At 39.3% G+C, this 22,205-nt stretch overlaps 1 long non-coding RNA gene across 1 annotated transcript; it reads right to left on the reverse strand.

Moving 5' to 3' along the window:
* Positions 1 to 2,846: 2,846 nt before the first annotated feature.
* On the reverse strand, positions 2,847 to 9,560 carry LOC117830445. Its single transcript, XR_004634787.1, has 3 exons — positions 9,510 to 9,560; positions 6,432 to 6,536; positions 2,847 to 3,069 (listed from the first exon to the last, which is right to left on the reverse strand). It is a non-coding gene; the product is annotated as an uncharacterized LOC117830445 (long non-coding RNA).
* Between the last annotated feature and the right edge of the window lie 12,645 nt (positions 9,561 to 22,205).

The following is a 22,205-nucleotide window of genomic DNA, read 5'->3' on the forward strand; positions in this document are numbered from 1 at the left end:
AATTGTCAACCACTTTGGTGTAGCTATGGCGTAGAGTCAATGTGGAAGGATAAACCAGGCTTGAAAAGAAGAAGAGGACTAAGAAGGCAAAAACTAAAAAGAAAAATATATAAGACAAAGAAGAAGACAGTAAATTATGTTCAAATGTTCCAAAATTGATTTAAGTGTTTTTACTTTTTAGCTAAGTAAAAGTATGTCTGATTGAAGGGAATCACGACTTTATAAGTAGATGCATGTTGGAGGCAGAGGCAGCAATGTATGCACCAGCTACTCCAGTGAAGCTCTGTTTGTTAGCTTGTAACTGTCTCTTTGTACTGATCATCCCACTCTGCCCTGGAGGTAATGATTCGGAGAACCCCCAACTGTAGGATTAGTTTCTGAGGTTTGTGATGTGTGACACCCTGCCTGTCTGAATCTGTGTCTTACAGACTCTGGTTCATTGCAGTTCATATTGAAAACACCAAACAGACATATCCCAAAGCAAAAAAAAAAAAAGAAATCACTAAAAGCAGTCTTTCAGATGTGAAGGACTTTTTTGTTAAAGCTAATCTCTTTTTAAGAAGGTTAACAGTTCACAAGTCTTACATTTCTGACTACTTTCTATTTAATTTACATCATTTACTTGGACTTTTACTTTGAAACATGAACACAGTAAATATCAGACATTGCAGAACAGCCAACACTTCTGATGGGATCATTTGCAAATTTATGCATCATATCTGAGGTAGAGGGAGGGTGACTTGCTTAATTGCAGTGCTGGTTAATGATAGAAACTCAAAAGCAGCTGCCGATATGTAATACTGCTCTACTCTGGGAATCTGTGTTCAGCTCTTGAGTGACGCAGCACTTGGTACTTTGGTCATTATTGTGGTGATGTTAATTGTTGATGATGATAATGTAAGGTCTTAAATTGTTTGGTTGCTTCATTGTAGATGTTCCTTATTTTGAAAAAAAAAAAAAAATCCTTACTTACTTTTGTGCATTGCCTTTACACTGCTTGGCAGTACCTGCACCCAAATTGACTTGAAGGACTTTGTTACTCTTACTGATCTTGTTTCCTCTTGTCTAGATCTTTGCTTGTGTTGTTCTCGTTGTCGTATGTACGTCGCTTTGGATAAAAGCGTCCTCTAAATGACATTGTAACATTTTATTGTAACATTGTAATACGTTGGTTTGTTGACTTGGTAAGTGCAAAAATAATTGCTCAAGTTAACCTCATATATCCAAGACAAGAAGAAAACAGACCTTGAAAGAGATGGTAAAGAGTAGCTCTGAAAGACGCTTCACAGAGTCTACGTTGAATGTCTGTGAGAGACGCCACAGGGAGGCCTTGGCTAAGTGTCAGCACTTGACGAGCTGTAATGAGAACGCTTTCAGAAAAAGAAAACATACTTCATTAATCCACCAAGGAGAAATTATTTTTTTTCCTGTTTTAAAACATGCTACACACAGGCTGAAATATATACGCACACATGCTCAAATATGCATAAACAGGGTCTCATGGATATGCAATGAGATGTCAGAGTGACAATGCTGCACACAAATGAGTACTGCAACATTGTGAGGTTTAGTGTCTTCCTCAAAGGCACCTCAACAGTGCCGAGAAGGTGAACTGGCAACTCTCCAGCCCCCAGTCCGACCTCCACGCCTTGGTGCGGCTTACTTGAACTGGTGACCCTCGGGTTCTTCATCCAAGTCCCTGCAGACTGAGCTACTGCAACCCCTAATTTGTAGCTGCATTCATAGGACTAGTTTCATTTGAGGCAATCTCAAAACCAATCAGCAATCATTGTCTGACAACAAGAGGCGATTTTACCGTTCTGGGAATGGATGCCAACTTTTACAAAAATGACTTCCAGCCAAGACTTTCTTTTTTTTGATGCATTCATGTTTGCCACGTAAACTCTGCAATGTAACTCTGCTGTCATTCTTGGTCCATTACAACCACCAGGGTAGCACCCATCCATCTGTTTGAGGTACCGTGAGGTCTAACTTCTACAATGGACACACAGACGCTTCACTCTGGCTCACTTCAGCAGTATGAACCTGAGAAATAAACGTGTTTCTGGTGATTTACTTACAATTATCGGGTCATAAATTTGCCAAAATAACAACATGATGATGCAGTTTTGTAAAAAGTATTCTGTATTTAAGAAGAGAAGAAAACTTTTAAATGCATCTTTGTTCAACAGAGGTCAGACTGATCGTTGCTGATGCATTCAAGGAATTCAGTAAATCTCACTACTGATTGGCTTTTGCGACAGCTTTGTCTCAGTGTAAATGTTTGATCCAGAACAGACTTTTAGCTGTACTTGCAAACAGATGTCTGTTAATTGAGGTAAATAAATGATCTGGTAACCACCAATGGGAGTCAAACGTGACTCGACAGCGGCGTGCATTCACATGGACTGTTTTCCATGCAAAACGCCAAAACTTGCTGAAACATGATTGACCAAGACAAGAAACATAAAAGCTGGAAATTCAGACCCCCAAGTTAAGATTTGATATTGTTACATAGAATCTGTCAGTGGAATGGAATGAAATTTGTGGTAACCCTACTTTATCATGTGTTATATTTGAGAGATAAATTATGGGCTCTTTCATGTCTTTACTGAGAGATCTCAGTGTGGATAGAGTCAGAAACACTTGAGTGGAGAATGATGTACATTAAAGGGCCAAGGGTCGATTTTGACACTGCTGTGCTGCATTCTCGACATCTGGTGCGGAATTTAACCGCTGCTAAGCTCAACCAGCGCCCCATTACATTTCATGAAAAGCAGGGCACAGCCTTGTTACTGCAGAACTGCTGACATTGAGGTGTACAATGAGTTGAATTAAAATGTTGGTGAACATGAGTCTGAGTGTTTATTCTCCAGCCTTCTCTGAGTTCAGAGTTACAGTACATGAAAAACATTTCAAAGATTCGTGACATCTCGGCATCAAAAACAGTTTGAAGTTCCTTTCATTCAATCAAAGGTACATCCCAGGGCTTGCTGCCATGTCCTTGAAAGTCTCTGCTTGAGCTTAAGACATAATCCTGTTGCCATGGTGCTGAGGAAGAAAACTGCTCTGTAAAAGATAAAGATAAAGGGGAAAAGCTCTGAATCACCTTTTTTTTTATTTTTTAATCTGACAACATGTTTAATATTTTTGTCAGATATTCCTGTTTTTTCATTCCAGTGAGAGAGTGGAGGAGCAGGTGCCAAATAACTAAAGGATGCTTGTGAGAACAAAAGATTTTGCACAATTTATCAAGAAAGCATAGCTAGATTACACATTCTGATCCACAACACTGATCACTTTGATCACAGCTACCTCTGCATCGCTTCACCGCCCTGGGCTGTTTTGATCCTGCCTCAGCCAACCATCTCAAATTAGCTGCTGGGGCGCAAAGTAATCAGGTGGGGACACCTCGCTGCTCTGTGCACAACACTGCAGGTACAGTGATATTAACCCATTTTTCTCACTGATTAACTCGTGTTTGGCTGATTGGTTCTGCATGAGGGTGAAAGAACTGCACATGCTGCTGTGTTACGATCTGAGGGGGGGAAAGTCTCTGTGTTAATTAGAGGTTGGCAGATCTCCAGAAAGAATAGGGATTGTTTTGGAGCCTGGAAGGATGAAGAGAGCGGCTTCTCACAGCGAAAAGAGCAGCACTCCGTGGAGCCTTGAAGAACCGTAAGGATGTATTCTCTGTGCTGTCATCATTTATTATCATAATAATGACTGATGGAAATGTAAGGATCCTGTAACATGACAGGTGTACATAATGACATCACAACTGTTGATCTGATGCATTCATTTGTAAAAAAAAATATGAGACTCAGTTTGAGAGTTTCAGGTTAAATCCACATGAAGTCAACACTACCTTAAGGTTATACACTTTAAGAGGAGGATTAACGAAAATATGAGCAGGTTAACACAGTGATACTCAAAGTGTCAGGGTTTAAAGACCCACAGGCCACAGCCAATCATCAGTTTACACCATAGACTATAATAAATGGACATAGTATCCGTGACATCGCCCAGCTGTTTCTGAAGCGCTGTTTTGAAGCCAATCATCGGCTGGTGCCATATTGGAAATGCTGAACTCATTCTAACTTCTGTCAAGCTAGTGTGAGGTAAAGAGGCGGGCTTTGAGCCTCTTTGCTAACAGCTACAGGGTGCCCGCCTGTCAATCGATCAGCCATGCCCTTATTTGGGCAAAACACTTAGGTTTAATATCTTCAAAAATGATAAGTTATAAAATAATTGACCCCTGTAAAGTGTGTGCCGATAGAGAAATTAGCTATTCAGATTTCAACAGTTTTTTGTACCAGGCTGTAAACATGTTTATTTCTGCTGTAAAGATTGTCTCCTTTGAATGGGTGTGTATGTGGTTTCTGGTGTTTCTGCAGCCAGCCTCAAGTGGACACTATGAATTGCAGTTTTTAGCTCTTCCCCATTGGATTCATATTTTAAGATCAGAGGTTGCTGCTTGGTTTACAAGTTCCTCCTTAAGGTTTTGTAATCTTGATTTTTACAGGTAACCAAACCTCTTCAGGCTCGAAGCCAGAACCAGCCCTCTGGATGTTTTTTTGTTGTCTTTTTTCACCAGTACTAGTCAGCTCATACCTTGGACCACCACAAAACAATAACGGACACTACTAACTCTGTCTGTTTGGTCTTGAAGGGCCAAAAACCCTGTGTCTGAAAAATGGTTCAAGCAAGTTCAGTTTATAACCAAACATTTGATTTCAAATCATACGAGTGTGAACTTTGGCAGAGAGTGCTCTTACATAGGTAAAAGTGGAAAAATGACTTTCTTCAGCTTGCTTCCTCTAAATCTGAACTGATCATCAACAAAAGAGAAAATAAAAACAACATCAGCAGGAACAAATCTCTTAATAAACTGTTATAGCACGTCTTGGTCAACATCACTCTCTTCATATTTTTAAAGTTCTTAAGCTTCGTTCAGAGCTACAGGTGACCTTTGTACCTTGAGAATTACACTTTTTTCTGTTCTTTCACAAGGCTTTCACTGCTATTTCACAAGCTGCATGAGCTGTGTGTGACATCTGCAGGATGGCTTCATTTTCATCTCAGCGTGCAAGTGAACAGATCAGAGCGGAGGAGGCTGGTCTGTTTTTAGTGTGAACAGACAAAAGTACACTTTTTATTGTCCAAATCTGTTAAAGAAATGTCACAGGTATTATGTATGTTTATAAAGTGCATTTGCATCTTTGTAAAGACTATTTCAATGTGCAATGCTCACTCTGATGTATTTTATTAAATCAATATGCTACACACACTGTGTTTTCTTTCTCTGTGCAGAAAGTCATTACTATGTGTATATGTGAGAGTTGCTCTCAGTAATTATATTACTGTTATTTACATATTTATTATTACTCTAATTTACTTTTCTTTTCTATAACCTTTGCATTTTCTATCTATTATTTAATTATCCCGCCCTTTTCTTTGAGCTGATGTCATAAATAATTTAACCCAATGGGGGATCAAGTAATGAATATTTTACTTTATCTTGTGTTTTTGGTGGTGGGATGAAAATGGTGGGTGTACAGCGTTCAGGAATGTCACTAAATGGTCCAGTGTTTTTTTTGTCCACATCTGGATCTCTGATGGAGTTCAGACAACAAAACCTGTTTTTTTAAAGGTCAGGAAAGATCCTAGTTTCAGTGTGACTTTCGTAAGAACTGCTGTGCATCTGTAACAAACTACAAAATGAAAAGACTAATGTAGCTCTAGCGAAAGTTCAGACAGGAAGTCATACCTGCATTCACAGCAGTAGTTTAACTTTTGTCTCCCTTGTGCATAATCTCACCTTCCTCAGGCTGCATGTTCAGGGGCTGTCATTGGTTAATCAGCGGTGGCATACTTAAGACTGGTTTATACTTCTTCGTCGCCCCAATGCAGAAGGGGCTGATGCGGACATGAGCACTACATACTTCTGCGTCGTTCTGTCCGTGACGAGCAGCACTACTCTGCCAAAACGCTTGAGGGCAGTGTGGTCTCTCTGATAGTCCAGTCGCCTGTTTCCGAGCCCGCTACGATTTATGTTTACTTTTCCACAGTGATTCAGAGCGTGATATGTTAATCTACAGCTGATACATGTTGCTGTTTATCATATGGACATGATTACATGAAGAATAGAGAGTAGGAGATGAAATACACAGCCGATGTGCAGCCGATGAGCGGGGATCCCGGAGGTGCTGTAAATGCGGGAAATACAATGCCGACCAATCACAGGGCTTGCGGTCCGCATCGATTCGACGCGTAGATACATTTTGGAGGTGCCCATCAGAGGAGGTGCCCTCTGCATAGGTACAGGAGCTACACGTACCTCTAGCGTAGTATAAATCAGCCTTTAGACTCTCATCCAATAGCACAGTGGCTCGTCTTTCAAATTATGACTCTCTCTCTCCAGCTAGTACCTTCGCCACCTGGTCTCCGCAAAGTCTTCAGTCTTCATCCAGTCCCAGAAAGTCATCAGTCACCACCAGCAGTGTCTGGACTCCATGCATGGAGGATTTCTTCTGCTGCCAAGATCAGACATCATACATTCACAAAATATCCCAATAGAGTCCTCATTATATTAATAAAACAATGTGATCTTGTCTGCATAAACTCACATTTTTAGGCTGTTGCATATAATCTCATTATAAACGGGGAGCACAGTTAATTGTACGGACACAGGTAAATCACAATGTATTGATGGATACATGGATGGTCAAAGTTTCTCATAAAGCACAGCGCAGCTTCTCCCTCACATCAACTTCTCTGATCTGTTCAACAGAGAAACTGTTGTCGATTAAATTCAATACATTTCTTTTAGCTCAATGAAGAGTGTCAAAAACAAAGAAGACTCATGAAACTATGATTTCACCTCTTACTCTAAATCTTGTGTTCAAGCTACTCAGCTTCTCTTTCAATGCAAATGTCTTACATTCTGGTTTAATCCTGAGAGGATCTGAGAGGCGCTGATAGAGATATTGAGACTTTTAAACGTAAACTAAAAACATATTTATTCAGTCTGGCTTTTATGTAGGGTTTAACAAGTTTCTTACCTACCTTTTACTGTAATATTAATTTAAATGTTGCTTTATTATTTTAGTAATTTTAACTGTTATCTTATTCAATTTGTATGTATTTATTCATTCATTTATTTAATTTTATTTATCTACTCAATTTTATTGATATTTTTAGCCTTAGTTTTATTTTTAAACTCTTATCCTTACCTTTTAAATCTATTTATTTTAACTATTTTTATTCTTAATTTTGATGCTTTAACTTATTTTAATTACACATATTTTATTTTGGTGTGCATTAGTCTCTATTTTATTTTATTTTATGTTATTCTTATTTTTAATTTGTATTCTTATTAGTTTTATTATTATCATTATTATTATCTTCCCCTAATATGTCTTGCCATTGTTTCATTTCTGCTTCTTTCTTGTTTTCCATCGCTGTCAAGCACTTAAGGTTGCATTTTATTTGTATGAAAGGTGCTATATAAATAAAGATTGATTGATTGATTGATTGATCCTGCTTTAATGAGAAAGTGTGGTTTATATTAGAAACTGTCAGAGATTAAAAAGAGGGGGTGAAGTCAGCCTCTACGACGTGTCATCTTTCTTTCAATGCAGTCTAAGAAAAGAGTAAAACTATAACACACAGTTTGTTTTGTGAACATAAAAACAGAGTTGTTTTCATCATTTGGGAAACGGAGAGGTTGGATGTAATGAAGAGGAAACAGCTGCAGCTCTCAATCCAGCAGCAGAGAACAGAGCTCTCTGACAGACTGTCCTGTCACAGGGTCCCTCGGGGTGCTGACACATCAAGCTCACCTCAAAGAAGTGAAGCTGAAGGTGGATTACTGATCAAATACTTTGCAACACCTCATGTCTCCCCTTCTGTCGAACACACAGCAAAGACATAAGCTGATGGCTGTCATGCACACATGGTCTGTGTCTGTGTGAGAGGGGGAAACTGTCCTTATTTGTAATTCGAAGGACAGTTTGCACAGAAGAAAACAAATCAAAGACTAGTTGACCACTTTCATGCCATCATGAATGTTATTTTAGCAGGATGGGAAAACACATTCAGATGTTTGTGGATGCAAATGAAAAATGCATTGAAGCACAAAGACAACTTTCCATGATGGGAATTCGTGTTTCGGTCAAATATTGGGTCAGATATGTTGTTTTACGTCCAATTGAGCTCGCCAATAATTAAAATCCCACCAGCCTCAACTGCATTTTGTATTTACTGTAGGTCTAATAAACAATTTAAGCAAACATATGCAGCAAAAATCTGCACGTCAACATTGTCAACTTTGCTGGTTTGGAAAGTGGAAGTCAAAAAGGCCCAGACGATAGGAAAACCACAATTGCGTAAAATCCACTTAAGCTAGGAAAAACAGTCAAGAGGTGGTTTATATGGAATTTAATACATTGCACAGAAATGAACAGTTATCTGTGAGGTGAGTAAAGCCTCTGGAATGACTGGAATTTACAAGATTAACCAGCGCTTCTTTACAAATACTTCACTGTATGTGCAATAGAGTTATATCTAGTTCCCCCAGTGTTCATTTACTTTTGGTTGGGATATGATATATTTTATTTTAGTCATGGTGTATTTATTGAATTTTCCATACAAACAAAGACCAAAATGCAACATAGACGACACATAAATAACGCACGAAGAGAAAACCCCCAAAAAATTAGACACAACTAGCTTCCAGTCATGGGACAACCAAGGAAAAAAACATATTGTAAAGACTTACAGTGTAAAGGCGTTGATGCTTAGTTTAGTTTTTCCCTTGTGTTTCTTGCATTGGCTGCTCCCTGTGTGTATTCTGTTAGTTATCCTTTGTCTCCCTTGTGTGTTTAGTGATCCATGCCTCTTGTTGTATTTTCTTGTGTTTCTTAGGCTGTTTTCGAAAACTGCCTACTATACTAGCAGTACGTACTGATTTGGCCAAAATTCAGTATGTAGTATGTGAACAAGAGCAAAATCTGCAGGATGCCAAAACTCCCCGGATGCGTACTGATTCAGGAAAATTTGTCAGTATGCATCGGACCAGTCTGCCTCACATACTTTTTCCCACAATGCACAGCGATAATGTTCCGCTTTTTCTTTTTTCTTCTTTTTGACAGGGGGCACTCAGTTTTTAGGTGCTGTTAAAATTATTAAATTCCTTATAAACCACTTCTCAACTTTTTAAATCAAAAGTGATGCTAAAGAAGCAGTATATCTATCAGCTTGGCTGTTGTTTACTTCCACTTTCCGAAACCGGAAATCCAGTGACGTTTGGCTCAGCATCCTGCATAACAACAGATCCAGCAGAACAGTCATACTACAGACTAAATTCGAACGTAGTATGTAGTAGGCAGTGCCTACTGCCTACTACATACTACGTTACTACATACTACATACTACATTCGTAGGTAGTATGTAGCAGACGTTTAAAAAACAGCCTTTGTCTTGTGTTTACAGTTTAGTTTTACTACCTGCTCTTGTGCGTTTCCCTCCTTTTTGATTGACCTCATTAGCTTCACCTGTGTCCTGTGTCCCACACCTGTGTTGATTACTCTGTGTATTTAGTTGCTCTGTTTCCCTTACGTCTGGACTGTGTTCTCTGTGTATTTATTTTCTAGTGTTTCTAGTGTTTAGTCAATAGTCAGTCGCTTCACATAAGAAATAAAAGGCTTTTTGCTCTTGTTAACAGACTGCATACTACATTTTAGCTTAATCAGTACGTACTGCTACTGTAGAAGGCTGTTTCGAAAACAGGCTTTGTGCTTTTGGCTGAATCTAAACGATCACTCTTCGCAGGCTCATTCCTTGTCACCTTTAGTTGCCCAAGTATGGTGTGAGCACCAACCTGAAATCAAATCTGTGAGGGCACAAAACTAGATGTTAACATGAGCCTTTAATCAGTAAACTGCAATTAATTTTAAGGCAAAAATGTAGGTCACATTCAAGTCATTTTTTACCCTTTTTTAACATTGACTGCATGTGACGATGGACAGGTCTTCATCTCCTATTAACGTACAAAAGTAAAGCCAAAATCCCCCCCTGTTCATTTGGAGCCTGAAAGCTTAATTTCAAGTTGGGATGATCTTTGCTGGTTTTATACTTCTACTTCTAATTTTTCTATGTGGGTCATCATTCACGACCCGGACAGCCTGACCATGGCTGAGTGGTGAATTTGATGTTCAGGAGGTCTCATTATTTATTCATAAAGTTAGAATTAAAAGCCTCTGACCTGCGTGTTAAAATAAGCTGAATCGCTCTTTTTCAGTGAGTGGCAGGACAAACTGCTGCACTCAGTTAACATTTAAATCAACCACCAAAACATTGGATAAAAGGAAGCAAATCTTAGAAAACAATTTCATTAAAATCACGCAGATGAAAAAAGATACATTGTGACATTCACTTAATGTGCTGAGTGTTTATGTTTTAAATAATACAGCCGAGCAAGCGCACTGCCTTGAAAGTGACAGCGTTTATAGAGAACAGAAAATGTAAAGATGTGGATTTTTATTAAGAGAATTTACGGTCTGAAGAATTGAGTTGACATTTGCATCGGGGAAACTAATGGGATTTTCAGCATCAAGAGCAGTTGATGAATTAATAGCAGGAAGCGTCTTTGTCAGTGTAAAACACATCCTCAGTCAAAGTGACCAGAATGTTTCCATTGCTGTGTGCAACAAATGAATCTGAAGGCTTCAGAGAGAGCGGCTAACAGGCTGTAGGAACACATTACATACCTCTCCGTTCCTCACAAACATAATTGGATGCATTTATAATCCTGTGTTGTGTGACTTTCTTATCCATGTCTTCTTTTCATTTCACTCTGTGGTCGTTTGATTGCTCAGGAAAACAACAGCACAGAGGGATTATTATACTAATAAATCACAGCACTGTGCACTGTTTCCTTTACATTTAATACTGTTGACATATAAACATTTGTGCTACTGCTCTCAAAAGCTCAGTTCCTGGAAATTACAAAATATATTCCATAATTAATTCCCCTCTGCTCCTGAGTGGTCGTACCGATTTAGTGCTGTGTAAGATTTAAGATACTTGAACAAAGAAAAGACCAAATAACCCATTTTTACAGACTTCAATCTTGTGGTTCAAACCAAGCTGCAACCTCATGCTGCGAGAATTGAAGCTAATGTGGAAGTGTTAAAAAATGCAGTTCATCGAGTGTCCTAACTTTTTTTCAAACGTGGCAATTTCGAAAATATTACGATTACGAGCTGTCCATTATGAGAGGCACAGCTGACTTGATTGGCAGGCGGGAACACTGTAGCTGTTGGCTAGGAGGCACAAAGCCCGCCTCTTTACCGCGACAGAGGTTAGGTTGACTTCAGCATATCCAATATGGTTCCCGCCGACCATTGGCTGCACAACAGCGCTTCAGAAACAGATGGATGACATGATACTACGTCCATTATTTATACAGTCTATGATTCAAACACAGGTATCCAGTTTAGAAAGTCCATAATGATGGCTAATTATTAGCTTGTAAAAAAAAATGACAAACATGTACATCCAAACCAAAGAGGGCAGGTGCTGAGTGTATGGTCTGACAGTCAGGCACGACCAGAGTGCTCACACATCACTTGTACGCCTTTACCACCGAGGCAGTTTCAGAGCCGGTTTGGAATGGAATAGGTGCTCAATTGAGAACCAGTTTTTTGTATTTCGCCTGCAAGAGAACTGGCCCCTGGCCAGGAAAACAGGTTCCAGAGCAGCATCAACTCTTTGCTGGTCTAGAACCACAAACCGCTTACGTCAGGGGCAAGGGGCGTGGTTGCCGTGACCAAAAAGACAAACCAAACGAGTTTCCGCCATCTTTCTGCAGCGAAAAATTAACAAAGATGAAGCTAATGGATTCCAAGGCTAAGCAGTGGTCAGTCGAGGAAACAAGCTGCTTCCTTGCGGTTTGGTCCTTGCAGGAGATCCAAAACAACCAGGACTAAATTTGCGCTAGATCTAGGTTTGTGTTGCTCGAAAATAGGTAAATCCAGACTGCACTTCGGTGATTGTTGTTCAAGTTTCCTTTGAAAACTCCTACAGACAGAAGTTAAAGCCAGAGAATATGACTTCAACAATAGCTATAAAGCTATGGTTGGCACCTTTCTGACATGCACAGGCCATAAACTCCCTCTACAGCCTTGAGAATGACTCCAAGTTTCTTGACATAAGATCCTTTTCAATACTGTCAACGTGTCTTGAGTTTTAAATATTTAATTAAGTTATGCCCATGTGCCACGTGTGGACACACAGCATCTCTTTTAATTTTTAAAACATCACTATAGAGCGGTGTGGTGTGATTGTTTGTTTAGATATAACAACAATCAATGCCTCATTATAACTCATACAGTGATCTGTGTTCCCTTAGGTCTACAACCGAGAGAAGAAGGCTCATCTCTGGAGAAACAGCTGAGGATCTGTTTCTGCTTTGTTTTGCAGTGGGAGGCTAAGTTTTTAGTGATGGGAATTTAAGCTAATTTTAGTGATCCAGATCACTGGCCTTTGTGTGTGAGATCATAAGAGACGGCGAAATCTACAAAAAGTCTCTAATTTCATAAAGAGCGGTTTACCCTATCTGCCAAACTAAACCTCACGTTCAGGGAGGGCAGAATAATGTCTTTGATGATCGGTGTGTACCTATGTGTGTATTCCAGTTGTCCACATTGAGCAGCATGTTGGGATTGCTTTCAGGCCCTGTCTGCCATTTTGCTCAGGCGCAATCAGGAAAAAAAAAGCCCTAAAGCGGGTTGTTTTGTTTCATTGAAACATTCTCAAAATACATAATGTCCTGTTCATAATATCCAGTTTGAATATCACACTCCCACACTGTGCTTCTTCAGTCTCATTATTTCTTACTGCGCCTTTGTCCTGCTTTTTACTCTGTTACACTTTTGGCTTTGGCTTCTGACCAACTACAGTTCCTTTGAGAGGGTTTCTTTATTCTCCAAGTGTTCAGTCCCTTGTGTCTGCTGGCTGCTGGTCGCTGTTGGAAAGTGACAGAGGGAAAAGTGGTAGTTTGAATCTTCTCCTTTTCTCCTTCAAATGCACCAACAACAGCTTTAAACACCGTCTCAGTGTGTGGGTGTGACCTGTGAGTACATGATTGACAGATAAGCATCATGCCGTCAACGACTCCCTCTGAGAAAACATTTGATTATGAAATAATGATGCTGAAAAATAGTGATTATCACCAACCTCTCCCTCCGCTCTCTACCATGATTATTTCCCAGAGGACTCTAGCTGTCGGCGTTTTTGCTCACTCTCAAAGTAGATGGTGTGTTTCCTGTATTTGAAATGAGTCCACTATGTGTTGAGCATGTTTGACTTTATATCCCACGCAGGAACCACTGATCTGTAATTTTGACCTCAGCAGATTTAATCACCACCTATATGGACTGTATACATACATGACTGTATGTGCACCCACACACGGCATACACTCAGAGTGTGCTCCATACAGTGCAAACACATTAAAAGATGCAAAGGAGTGAGTTGTTGTGCAGGCAGAGCTCCTTCCCTGAGGTTCTCATACTGTCAACAGATCAGATATGCGTCTCATTACAGCTAAACCTCAGGGCATACCTGCTCTGACACTGTCTCAAGTTGTAAATACATTATTAATACTGAACAAGTCAGAACTGCACTCAGCTCCAAACTCTACCCCTGCAGTTGGGATAACATAAAAATAATCAGGTGCACTTACTTTTAGTTTTACCTCCACCTTTTTACCTTGAACTCTGAAGTCCATTGAGTGGTGCTTCTGCTCATTGTGAGGTCTTGGTTTGAAAGCTATGCCCAAAGGTTTTGAAGGTAAATATATTGAGACATTTATTAAAGCACTGAAAGTGTTTTTTAACAGAAAATACAAAAACATGACTCATATTTCATCAGGCTTGACTGAACACACAAAAGACATTGCTCTAAAACTCTAACTGTAGAGAGATTATATAAAATCTGATTATCCCTTTAAATATTATTTTAACTCTGCACATTTCATTGATTTTGAGATATTCTCATTAAAAGCTAAGTTCAAAGGTATTCTGATGATTCATCTGCCAATGAAATGAAGGTTCTTCGTTGTTCTTTTATTGTGATATTATCATTTCAGTATTATTAAATGCTTAATATCACACATACCTGTACAAACTGAAGACAAGGTAATATTTATAAGTTGGACTCTGACTAGTTTGGTGTTCATTTGAGATCATCTTTCAACAGATTGTACAAACAATCAGTTTTGCCTTGTGTAATCAAGGTGTACATCTCAACTCTGCAAACGTGTCCAGGTGAAGCTACTGATTGGCAACGAGGTGCACCTGGGTGATAGAATTAATGCCTTCAGGAGGCAGAGGCATTTCAAACGTGGGACCGCTGCTCTGCTGCCTCTCACAGGGATTTTGAGCTTCTGTTTCATACTTGTTTTTTGTAAATTCAGTTCTTAGTTTATGGTTTAGTTATTTGGTTGACGATTAATAATAAATCACATGGTTTTGATTTTTCGAGGTGACTTTTATTGGGTCATGTTGTGGATTGTTATCCCCCTCATAGGGCTTCCTTAAGGTGGGGCATATGAAACTGACTGCCATGAGCTGCTTTTGTTTCTGTGTTGTATTTACCTAGTTATTCTCTTTCTCAGATTTCAAGTTTATTTTGTAAGTTCCTTTAGTCCTCCTTGTGTCTTTTGGTACCATGGCCCAATCTCAATGTCCACACTCACACACTCACCGTATTCCTGCTACGTTTGTGAAGGTTTAGGACTGTCCCTCTGTCAAATCTTCAAGTGTGTGAGGAATCTCTCTCAGACTTTTTGAGCCCTTTGTGCCCCCTTCTGTAAGCAGGCATTTTTGCAGACTTGGCTTAAGGGAATTACCCATTAGTTCATAGCATTGTGACGTGAAACACAGGATTCCCTGGGGGAATCATGAAATTAAATCAAAGAAAGACGCTAAACAAGAAGCATGAAAGGTACAACTAATGTTAGCATCACAAAAAAGTTTGCCTGTAAGTATAAATGTAGAAAACAGCCTTAATCAGCCAAAATATATTTATCATCACACATATACTGTATGATTTTTTATAGTTTTACATTTTTGGTTAAGCAGTCTGTACAGTAAGATTCTGGATCACATAGCAGTCAGTCAGTCGGTCCCTTAAGCGCCTTAAATTTGAGGAAAGTAAAAATTGTGCAATAACAATTCTTAATGCAGCTAAGGTGAGCTAGAGGTCATGCGGGTTACATGAGAAGTGGCATAGTGCTGTCCCATTGCAAGTTCTACAGTTTTGAGCCCATACAGCCTCTGGCCCTCATCACTTTCCAGGTGATGTCAATTAAGTGAAGAACGGTCTAAAATGAATGTTGTGTCCGCCGTGTTTACCGTGGATTTGTTAAGCATGTTTTAACATTTCCTCTTGTTTTTTTTTTAATTAAACCTTTTCGTTAATCTCCTCATTATTCTGCACCATGGCACTGACATTCTTCATACTAACTTGTGTGTTTGTCTTTGGTTACCATGCTTGTAACTTAGCTCCTCCTGAACCTAGAGAGACGTTCATCCCAGAGTGGGTTACAAGTGTTCACCATTTCAATCTCCACTAATCATATCTACTTTATCTACTGACCCTGGCCATCCCTCTTGATACTTCCCCCTGAACATTATTTTTTTTAAGGTGGATTCAAAGAGGATGATGTGAAAATAGTCTGCTAGACATTGTTTGATTTTAAAGGTTCAAATGCACTGGGAAGACTTTTCATGTTGTGTTGATTATGGTGATCCCCCTGGGTCTACATTTCCCATGAGCACCATCACCCTCTGTGCTAAAGATATATCTAATTTGTTGTTGAAGTAAATTAATGAATACAGATCTTCTTTTAAATCCTACATTTCTTTGTTTAGACAACTTTTACCAGGATGCAGAGTGATGAGGTCATGTGTTGGTTTGTAACTACATCAAATTATGAACTGTAACGCAACAACTAAACTCTGATTTATCACCGTTAGCTAGCTTACAAAAGGTGAGCAGACGTACCGGTTTAACGTTACCCGTCACAGCCTAAATTATGTCACGATGTGAGCTCCAGTGTCCTAATTAATGTCTGAGTAACGTAAATATGCACACGGTTGCACTCTTTAGTCCACAAAGAGCAGTGAAGCATTCACATGTCGACGTAAACATTAAAACCCGTTCAAAAGCCCATTTAGCTCTTTTAGCTAGCAAAGCCCTGGTTGTAGAGTTTCTCTGTCTGAAACAAACTTCCACAGAAAAAGTACGCCTGTCTGATGATCCTGCTCCAGTAAGTCCTGAAGAAAAATCAGTAAAAGAGTAAGACAGTTTCATAATCACCTCAAACTCCTAAATCTAACCCTTCATGTCATAAACTCATTGTATTTTACAGCTTTTGGGCCTAAGAGGTCATCAGGTTGTTCAATGATTAAAATGAAGTAATTCAATTAATCCTTCAATATTCATCCAAAATATTTACTTCATCAATCGGCTCATGTGGGGCAGAATATAATCTCTATGTAGATTATGCACCACTCATTGTTTGGCATCAGCCATGGTCCTGAGTGTAAAGGCTGTGAGGAGATGGGACTTTGCCAAATGACCAACAGCAGAGCATCGTAACTCATTTGCAGTCTACATTTAGCTTATGGGAAAATCTGTCAGTGAACTCTTACAATGATTTAATCCAGCCTCTGTCTGAAGTGTTTTTGTGCTCCTAATCCACGTTGAACCTCTTCAGTCCCAATAACAGCCTACTGCTCTAGAGTCAGAAAGGTATAGAAGGTGAGTGCTTCTGTAGAGTCTTGAGGTTATATCCTGGAAATGTAGCACACCAGTTCACAGTGGCAACAGACTCTTTGTTTCATCATTTTCTCAGGCAGTAGATTTCTTGTTTACAACTTAAAAACTTTACTTTTTGAAGTAAGATAAAATATCTCCAATCAGGCCAGCATGTGCTTGAAACTTTAACTTCAAGGAGTTTTATTGTAACAACGCTGACATGAATGAATAAATCTTGTGGTTATGTAGCATCTTCATGCCCGGCTATTTTTAACACATCACATCATGAGGCAAAACATCGTACGTAGACCTTGGCGTGACGGGAGGCAATGTTCGGGGGGTCCCTTTGCACTGGTCTTGCAGTCATGTTTGACTCAGCATGTTTGTCTACATTGTTGCCCCTCATCATCATTGTACCTGTCACGTTGAGAAGACAAACAAGAGGAGGACCCAAAGTGCAGACAAAAATTTTAATTTAACAAAAAAATAACAAAAAAAACAGAGAGACAAACTTACTTTCTTCAAAAAGTCCAAAAACAAAAAAATCCAACAACCACAGGGAAAGCCGCAAGGAACAACATGGGGGCAGGTTTGACTAACAAGGGCAGGAGCTAATCTTCACCAGACATAGGGTTCAAGAACAACAAAAAGAAAAAGGAAACATGATAGACTCGAATCACACACAAGGAATACAACACAGAGCAATACACAGAGAGATACAAGATTTGAAAAACTACTGTTTATTGTGCTGGGAGCGCCCACAACCTCAATGTTAGAGAACTTCCCACTGGTGTTTACTGTTACTAGGCTATGAAAGTAGTCCTGTGGAACTTCCGCTTCCTTAAGAAGAATAGAAAATAGGCGCTGCCAGCACAAAAATTGCGGCAGTGGACACAGCACCTAAGACAGGAAATCAAACAACACAAAGGCAGTTAAAACTAAACAAAAGCAAATATAAAGCAACTCTCTGCTCCGCCGCTGTTGTTTTTTGCAGGTGGGTCCAGATTTGCCTCCTCTGCAGGCCCAAGTGAATGTGCGGCCTCCGTTGAATCTTCAGTAGTTGCTGGTAAGATCGTGTTATTAAATGTCACTACCTCCGGTCTTAAAATATGAAACCGATACGGAAGAGTGAAAAACTGCAGTTCATCTTGCGTCCTCTTGAAGCTAGCTGCAGAAACACCAGAAACCACACACACACCCCTTCAAAGAAGACGATCTTTACAGCATTAATAAACACGTTTACAGCCCGGTTCAAAAAATGGCTTGGGTCTGAAGAGCTAATTTCTCTATCGGCACACACTGTACGGGTGTGAATTTTTTATAACTCTGTATTTTTGAAGAGATTGCAAGTTTTTCTAAATAAAGAAATGCCTGACTTGATTGACAGGTAGGCACCCTGTAGCTGTTAGCGAAAAGACTAAAGGCGAAAAGACTCTTTACCTCACACTTGCTCGACAGAAGTTAGGTTGAATTCAGCATTTCCAATATGGCATCCGCTGACGATTTGCTTCGAAACAGCGCTTCAGGAATAGATGGGTGACGTCACGGATACTTCATCCATTTTTTATACAGTCTATGATGTCTCTGCTACATTTCCTAGAGTATCTGGACTGTGGGAATGATACTTCCCCTGTCTCTGGTGTTTCTTGATAAACTGTTTTTCTTTATGAGGCACCGGCTGCATGACCTTTATTCACAACAGTTTCATTGATATTGGATGCAAACTTTCAGCACATTTTCCTACATATTAAAAATATATTCCTAATATTTTCTTTGTATGAGGAAAGAAAAGGTTTGGACCATTGATGTCCCTCTTTTTTTTAAATCTAGGCAGATAGCATTCTCCTGTCTGAGAACACTTTGCTTATTTTAAGAGCCGTTTCTCCTTTAATGTTTCAGTGAGCGGGGTTTTGCCGTGTATTTGCATTTGCACTCCTTTAGTGACTCATGTAGTAAAGATGAGTAAAATGTTCCCACTTCTCTGCGTCTCACTTTGGTTGGAAAATGTTGTAACTGTGGCGGATAAACAGAAGAACGAACATGAGACCTACATTTCAATAAAGCAGAGTCTCTGCGTCTCATCCTTACTGCTTATGATCAAATATTTTCACGGTGGCTCTAAAGGGTTGAATAACAGAATAACTCAAACTTAAGATACTATGGAAACTTAGGATGGTATGGTAATGTTTTGTATTATAACATCTGCATTATGTCAGACAGGTTCACTCCTCCAACACACTCTACAGTTCTGCAGGCTGATTCTGGTTTGTGATTCTCAGCTGGGTGAATTGACCCCCCCTCTTCATGCTGATGAAAATGGATTGCCTGGTCCCTGCCACTCTGAGCACAGACACTTGTCACATGAGATCACACTCATATTTGCAATGCAAAGCTACAATTTCACAGAATACAGAGTGCCGCTGGAATCATTCTGCAGAGTGAAAAGCAAAGGGAAATATATTGGAGCCTTGAGAAAGACGTGTATTTGTGTGTAGATGTAGTCTGTGGCAAATCCATCTGAATTATTGAGACAAAAAAACAGCGCTGTGTGTCTGTCAGTGGAGCTGCCTGGCAGGCCCGGCTGTATAAACGGTGACCCCTCGATCAGACGCTGACACAGAGCGGCCTTGTTACCTGCAGACCTTCGGGGCCGAATCAGTAACTGCGATGATAAAAGAAGAGTACCAAGGTCCTGTGGCTGTCAAAAAGATGATTACTTTTCTCTCAGGAGGTTTAATTTTGTTAGCTGTTCTGCTTCATTAAGAATTCAAAGTTAGCTTAGCAAGAGTGAGTGCTTTGACTGACAAATGTACTTCACAGCAAGATGGATTGTTTTTTATGAATTCATGTACATTATGTTCATCCAAATATGAAAGGACAAGGTCACAACGTAGCACAGAAGCAGTAAATTTAAATGATTGTGTTGAGCAATGGCTAATTCAGAGTTTTATTGCCACAGAACTCGACTGAATACATTATTAGCAGCTCTAAAATAGACGATAAATAAATCTGAAAGGTCTCAGGCTCGCCAGAAAAGAAGGTGTAAAGCCCTAACCAGTGAGGTTTCGATTTTATCCCAGTCTTGACCTTTATTTCATAGCTAGAGTTTATCATTCTTATTGGTCATGGATAAAAATCAGTGTATTACTAAATAAAGCTTTATGAAAGCATCATTAGGACACAAATAAACATTTGTTTCCTCGTACAGTAACAAATAATTAGAGGGGGATTTGATATCGTAACACTCACACCCTTTCTTTGCAACTGATACAAGTATGAACATAAAAAAAGTGCAACCAACAGGCTTTGATTTTTTTAACATGTGTCTGACAATATTGAAAAAAAGCTTTTTTTGTTGAGTGTCACATTATTTAAAAATACAATCATAGTTGTCTGAATCCTATTCCATACTCCCTGCTCCCTGCATAGTGAGCTGGATGTAATGGACTATGTACTGATTGGTTCAGGAGCTTAAGTTAGCTTGGTTTCCCGTCGGCTCCCAGGCTGACTCAAGCTCCTGAACCGCTTCTCCCATGTAGTCAGCCCCTGGACCATCCCCCATAATTGTCTCCCATGTATGGTCGGCCTCCCGGCTGTCCCCCTAAACTGTCTGTTGCGTGTGGTCAGCCTCCTTGTCATCCCCATGAACTGTTTCCTCTGTGGTTGGCCTCAGGTTCCACCTGAGTCCCTCCTTCTTTTGCCCCATCCATTCTTACTTATTGTTTATAAGAGCAACTAATGACCCCCGGGATAAATAAAGTATTTCTGATTCTGATTTGTATTTTCTATGTGTTGTTTCCCGGTTCTCTGTGTAGATTTACCATGCGTTTTTTGTGTATGGTCATGAGCTGAAATAAAAATAAAGATAATAATAATAACAACAACAACAACAACAATAAATAACAAGAGGACCTTCACTGACCTTGTCGGTGCTTGGGCCCTAATAATAATAATAATACTAATAATAATAATAATAATAATACAAATGATGAGGATGATGATGATGATGATAATAATGATGATAATTATGCATTTTATAAATTTAGTGCTTTTCAGAAAACTCAAATACACTTTACATATTAAAAGACACAAAATACAAAATAGCAACACAGTGTATATTAAAACATTAACATCCAACATTACAGTTTTTAGATCAACAGCTAAATGAGACTGAACTTTTACAGCAGTTTTTAAAACTTGAGATGAGGGGGTTATCCTTGTGTCCTCCTTGTTGTTTATGTGTGTTACATGTCTTGAGTTGTATTCCTTGTGTATATTCTCACTTGTGTTTATAATTAAGTCTATTGTGTTTTATTTTTTATTGTATAGTTCTTGGTCCCTGTGTGTCGTTTGGTTTACTTCCTGCCCTTGTGTTTCCCTCCAGTTTTGATTGCAACCTGATTGTTTTCACCTGTCTGGAGTCACACCTGTGTTAATTACCCTCTGTGTAATCTCTGTGTGTCCTTCCTGCTTTGTCAGTTCATTGTGAATGTGTCCCCTGTGAGTCTTACCTGGGTCAGGTCATTCTCCATGTTCCTCCTGTGTTTCTAGTGTTTGTAATGGATTTTGATTTTACTTGCGTTTCAAGGAAGTATGTGTCTTGTGTTTTGTTCTTTTATTAAATTGTGTATTTAGTCTGCATTTTGGTTCCTCCTCCCTTTGTTTGCTTCATCAACATGACAAAACTAATGATACTCCATAGAAAACCCTCTACTTTTTAACTTGATTTTGGTAAAAACGTTACCAAAACTTCTCTGTTTCTTCAAATTCTAATCCAAATATTTCGTTCAGCAGAATAATCAGAATTAACATCAGAGAGTGTGAACGATCAGACTTCTCGCCTATCCATCTTCCTTTACTTCATCCATAACTGGCTGAAGAAATGTAATGGAGCAATTTCTTCAGGTTTGAATTCACAAGTCATTTACAAACAAACCATGCAAAAAAGGGCTCATGGTCTATCCGTAGAATAATAAGGATTTAAACTGTGAAAGAGTTGATTCAACGTTCCCTCTGTTTTGCTGGCTCGGCTGTTTCCTATGATATTGCTGATATTATTTGAAGCACAGACTCTCCCCCTCGGTATGTAATGCCTCCTAAAGTAGCCATTCTCCAGCCTCACTCCTCCATTTAGCTTAGCTCTTTATCCATATGTTGGGTTCAAATGACTCACTACCAAGACCACCACAGATGCCTGATTGGATAAGTGCACCACCTACCTCAGCAAATATAGCAGCATGTTATCATGAACACTCAGAGTGGGTCATCCTGCAAGGTGAAACAAACATACATACATCTGCAAAGCAATAACATAAAGAGGAAACGCTCATTAACAGCTTCTCACAACAGAAATAGGTCTCATCAGATTCCTTGAA

Source organism: Notolabrus celidotus, chromosome 18 (genome assembly GCF_009762535.1).
Source record: "Notolabrus celidotus isolate fNotCel1 chromosome 18, fNotCel1.pri, whole genome shotgun sequence".
Taxonomy (NCBI): domain Eukaryota; kingdom Metazoa; phylum Chordata; class Actinopteri; order Labriformes; family Labridae; genus Notolabrus; species Notolabrus celidotus.